This window comes from Arachis duranensis, chromosome 2 (genome assembly GCF_000817695.3).
Source record: "Arachis duranensis cultivar V14167 chromosome 2, aradu.V14167.gnm2.J7QH, whole genome shotgun sequence".
Lineage (NCBI taxonomy): Eukaryota > Viridiplantae > Streptophyta > Magnoliopsida > Fabales > Fabaceae > Arachis > Arachis duranensis.
This window is the reverse complement of record NC_029773.3, coordinates 31,307,419-31,313,248: the sequence shown is the minus strand read 5'-3', so window position 1 is coordinate 31,313,248 and position 5,830 is coordinate 31,307,419.

Sequence of the window (5,830 nt, the reverse complement as noted above, 5' to 3'; positions counted from 1 at the left end):
ACTCATAAAACTATCCAAGGAAAAATAAAAGAAAACTCCACGATGAAGGAATTCAGAAGAATTCTTCAATCCGAAATCCAAAACCCAAACAGAAAAGTAAAAGTTGCAGAAGAGAGAAAACAAAATAGAAAGAAAAACTCAGATCTGACCTTAATTCTAAAATTCTAAAAAGAAATTAAAATAAAGTCCCCTACAAAATCAAATTTCGCTCCTATTTATACACTTTCTCCTCTTGTCATCAAGCACTTGGAGTGGGCTTTATGGCTTGTGAAGAAGTGGATCAAAATGGTACTTGATTTCTGCTTCCAGGGGAATGTTGCGTTCTCAAAGTGAGCACAGCCTTCATTCATCCACACGTGCGCGTCTGACGTTAGGATTTTTGCCAGTAAAGAATTTCATAAAAACAGTCGCGTTGTAGATATAGTCTCTAAACCGACAGAAATCCCTTCGTACAAACGTTTTGGTTGTCACAAGTAACAAACCCCTTTTAAAATTGATAACCGAGTATTAAACCTCGGGTCGTCTTCTCAAGGAACTGCGAGGAAGGTATGTTCTTATTATTGGTTATGAGTTTGTAAATTGGGGTTTTGGAAGTAAGGTGGGAATATGTTATATGACAAATAATTTAAATGGCAATTAAAAATGAATAAATACTGTAAAGCAAACTTTTGGGCAAGGTATGAGAAATTGGAAGTCCAACGTAGTTATCTCTCTCAACTATAAGGAAAGTTGAATCTAAACTCTACTTGGTCAACCTTTACTAAAGTAAAGGAAAGTCAAGGGACTAATTAAATTGAACTTTGAATCCTATTTATTTTCTAAGAAAAGGTTGGAATTACTTAAGTTCAGCTCAATTAGCAAGATAACGATTATCAAATATGTTGAGTTTAATAACTGTTGAGTTACTGATTTCTTAACCAAAACCAAAAGGGGAAAAAGTAAAATTGCTAGAATAATAGAGGTGACCTTAGATGGAAGGCAATAGTAACTTAAATCAAAGAGAACAATCTTAACTGAAAATACTTCAAATATCATTAATTCAAAATAGAGATCTGTAACATGGAATAATTCATAAATCAATTCAAATATTAAAAGCAAATAAATAAATAAAAGTAAACTGAAAATAAAAGAAATCCAGAGTTACTCTCAAAACAAGAAGAAATCCTAAATCCTAAAGAGAGAGAGAGAGAATCTCTCTCTAAACTAAATCTAAATCATGAAAACTAGAAATTGGCGAGCTCTCCCTGAATGGATGCATTCCTCTACTTTATAACCTCTAATCTATGCTGTCTGTGCTTGGATCTGGGCCAAAAAGGGCTTCAGAAATCGCTGGGGGCGTATTCTGTGAATTCTGATACGTGGCCTCTGTCACGCGTCCGCGTGGGTCATGCGGTCGCGTCATCTGGAGCTTTTCCTTGCCATGCGGTCACGTCGGTCACGCGTCCGCGTCGTGGGTGTTCTACTTGAGGCGCGCGGTCGCGTCAGTCATGCGGCCGCGTCGCTGCTTCTTCGCTTCTGGCACGCGATCGCGTCGTCCATGCGATCGTGTGGATACCAGTTTTCTTAAAGCTCCATTTTGCCTTCTCCTTCCATTTTTGTATGTTTCCTTTTTCATCCTTTAAGTTATTCAGCCTTAGAAAACATGAGACTACTCAACACACTAATCATGGCATCGAATGGAAATAAAGATAATTAAAACAATTAATTTTAAAGCTTAGGAAACATGTTTTTCACAATATGACATAATAAGGAAGGGAAAGTAAAATCATGCAATTAATGTGAATAAGTAGGTGAAGGATTGAATAAATCACTCAAATTAAGCACAAAAGAACTCATGAAATATGGGTTTATCAACCTCCCCACACTTAAGCACTAGCATGTCCTCATGCTAAATCCAAGGTAAATAATTAAGGTTAAAGTGATGGAATGTTATGAAATGCAACCTATTCTAAATGCATCTACCTAATGAGTCATGCAATTCTAATTTATCCACTCATATATAAAGCCTACATGTAGTTAAATTATTTCGCATTCTCAAGGAGTTATATATACATATATAGCTAACCGTCAAATAATAACGCAAGTGAGATGAGAAAGAAAATATTAAAACTTGCAAGACAATTATTAATTTGAATTGAGATAAATGTTAATGAGCTATTGAACCCTTACTGGATTTTGTGTTTACTCTCTAATCACTCAGTGTTTATTGGGTTAATCACTCTATTCTTCTTTCTATTCTTCCCTTCTATAACTTTGTTTTTCGTCTAACCAATCAACAATTATAGAACATAGTCATACCAAAACTCATGAGGTCTTTAATCAAGGTTGTAATGGGGTCAAGGTAAAGGTAAGGATATATGTATAAGGCTAAGTGAGCTAATAAGTGAATCCTTAATTAGACTAAGATCTCACCTAACATACATATTTAGTAAAATAATGCTTCTTTACCTATTCTCCCTATTTTCTCACTTTTGATGTGACATGCTCATGTTTCAGTTCTTGTTTTTATCCCATGTGCATTTATTTTTATTTTGCATTGGGGAGTTCTTTTTGTATCCCCTTATTTACATGCTTGAAAAATAACCCTTTTTTTTAATACACATGGTAATTTTAATTAATTTGAATTTTCATGAGCATGCTTCCCAAAATTTTTGAGTTGCTTTATTCTTTCTAATTTTTCTACCTTTTGTTTTTATCAACTATGTTCTCATAAGGTTTCCCACATTTTACTCTATTAATAATTTTCTATCTTAAGCTAACCAAGGATTCACTTGGGATTTTCTTTTTGTTTTTCTGCTTAAGGCTAGTAATTTGGCTAAATAGAATAAAGAGGTTTTAAAAGGCTCCAGGGGGCTAACAAAGGTGATGTAAAAGGTAGGCTAATTTGGGGTAAGTGAGCTAAAATCAAATAATGGCCTCAATCATTATTTTGGGATGTACCTATATTCTACAATCGGACATATAGACTAAAACAAAGTAAAGAACACCAGAATAAGAAAGAAGGTTGGAACACACAGGAATAAAAATTATGGTTTGAATGTAATCATACAGTTAAGCTCAAAACTCACAGGCTATGTGTTCTCTAGCTGAAAAATCATTTATCACTTATGTATGTCATGCAGGTTTAAAAATTCTCATTATTCTCTTAAAAAGTAATTTAGGGTAGCCTTTGAAATTTTAATGTTTCTCCTTGATAAAATGTTGTCAGTTTAACTACATCATGTAATGTTATATATACAAGGTTTTATGGATCTAAATTTATTATGTTCAAGTTCCTAGCTTACTCTTTATTATTTTTGTCAATTTAAACTAAGCTATAATTAAGCTATCTTATGTCAAAAGGGTAAACTATACTAATTGATCCACTAATAAGTTAGAATTGCAACTAAACTAATGAACTAAATAACTTAAAATATGAACTAAAAATGCAAAATGCAGAAAATAGAGTAACAATACACAAGTAGCAATGTATAAGTACTCAGAAAATAACAAATAAAAGAAAAAAGAGAAAAATACAGAAAAGTATCCAAAATAAAATAAAAGTATGTAGTGGTTCACCAAGATAAACGCCAGAGATGGTGACCTCCCCACACTTAAAATGAAGCATCGGGGTCAAGTCGGGTGTGAAGGAGTGTCATCACTGGTAGGGATGGTAGCTGGGGTCTCTGTGGTGGTGGTAGGCTGAGAGTCTGGCTGCTGTAGAGGAGGGACGGACTGGATCGGGATCTCCGGGTCTGCAGCCTCAAGCTGATGTGGGACCTCCTGGTGTGGTGCAGGCTATTCTGCACCTGCCTGCTGATGAGTCTCCACCTGGGGGTGAGGCTCCTCCTCGTGCTCATCCTCCTCCTCCTCTGATGGCTCTGATGGTGTGTCGGGCTCGGAGGGGATGTCGGCGCCCTGTCTGATCATCAGCTTCAGATGCGAATAATGTCGCCTGCTACGACGCTCCAGTCTCTCATACCGGCGCCTGTTACGGCGCTCCATCTGATCGAGCTGGCAGAATAGGCGGTGCACGAGGCGGTATACCGGCTCAGAGGCGGGTGGAGGTGCAGTGGTGGCAGTAGGTGCAGAAGTGGATGAAGAGGGTCCAGCAGACGGAGGGGCTGTCTCATCAGTAGCAGTGAAAGGTGGTGGTCTGTAGCCCAAAGCGAGGAAGTTCCTGCTGTGAGGAATGATCTTCCTGCAGTCCGCCGCTGGTGGTCTCTCATCGGCATCCTCCCATGGCACGTCAGCTCGACGGCCTAGCTGTGTAACCAGGTAAGAAAAGGGGAGGGTGTCTCGGACGTGGACCCTGGCCATATAAAGCCGGATAAAATGTGGCAAGTACAGGTCCTTACCCTCCAGCACACACCATAGGAGGGTGATCATGGCAGTCAGGATCTCTGTCTCATGAGTACTTGGCATCACAAAGTTGCTCAAGATCTGATGCCAAAGCCGAGCCTCATCATTTAAGTACACTCTCTTGATCCCGCGAGGCATAGTGGTGTCCTGACCCATCTCCCAAGGAACAACAGGGTCGAGAGCTATCCGGGCCTTTACAGCATCCCAATCAAACCTCATCTGGCCCATGTCCTCCTCAGCCTTTGCATAACCATCAGGCTGATCGAATTTGGCTGGGAGCTGGAGAATGTCCTCTATGGCCTCCTCAGTGACCAGAATTTGCTTTCCTCTCAAGTTTACTGCATCTAGGGTAGTAAGGTAGTAGTTGCAATAGAATTCCCGTACCCAAGATGCATTGACCTCTGTTAGTGCTCTTTCCAGAAAGAACCAGCCTCTCTGCTTGATTTGCTCAGTGGTGTACTGCTGGAGGGCTTCTGGAATCCTCAGAGTTCTCTCCAGGTATAAATTCCTGGAGTTTGCAAATACCGGGTACTTCAGCTCACAGTACCGGTTTGCAAATTTTATAGGATCAGTCGAAGGGAGCAGCTGGTCAGCTTTTTCCTGCGGTGTGAAGTTCTTCTCCCGCCAGGAGGAATCGTGCATGAGGTCAATAATGGACTGGGAGGAATCTCCTCGCTTGCGCTTTCCAGTAGCCTTGCCTTTCCCTTTTCTCTGTGAGACAGACATCCTGAAAAACAGAAAACCAGGGAATGGATAAAATAGGGAAGCAAAAGACAATATAAACAAAGGAAACTCAAAGCGGTAACGGAGAATAAGGAAAATGAGTAAATGAAATGTGATGGAACATATGTTAAATGGAAGAAATAGTCAATATGCCAAGGTGAGAAAGTTAGAGAAAGGGAAAATAATCAGACAAGAGAACAAAAGGGTTAGTATGGTAAAAAAAAGAAGTTAGTAAATTAAAATAAGGAGGTAGTAAAGTAAGTGGCATAGAAAAATTCCATATAACAAGGATTCACAGGTAAGAATAGAAGTACTCATAATCGAATAAAGAAAACAGGGTGATGCTGATTCGAATAAAAAATAAAGAAGGCAAAAATTGGAATCAGTGAATCACAAATGCAGTTTATGAACCAGGAAACAAAAAGGATAAGAAAGCTGGCCATAGCATTCATGAATTGGTTTGGGTAAAGTAGAGTAAATCAGAGTTTAGAAATGCCAAACCAAAACACCAGAGTTTAGAAATGCCAAAGCAAAACAAGAATGAAAACAATTTTAAAAAATTTGGGCAGCATTCCGGCTAAAATTGGATTGTCCCGGAAAACAAACAGCAATCACATTAGTTTAAAAATAAAGCTGCATGTACATAGATGTAAAATAAATATAAAAACTCAATGTAACAGCAGCAACATACAAGAAATGTAGCATATGAATTAGGATTATAGCAGCACAGAGATGCACATAGGATAAAACAGAAGTAAGAATAGTG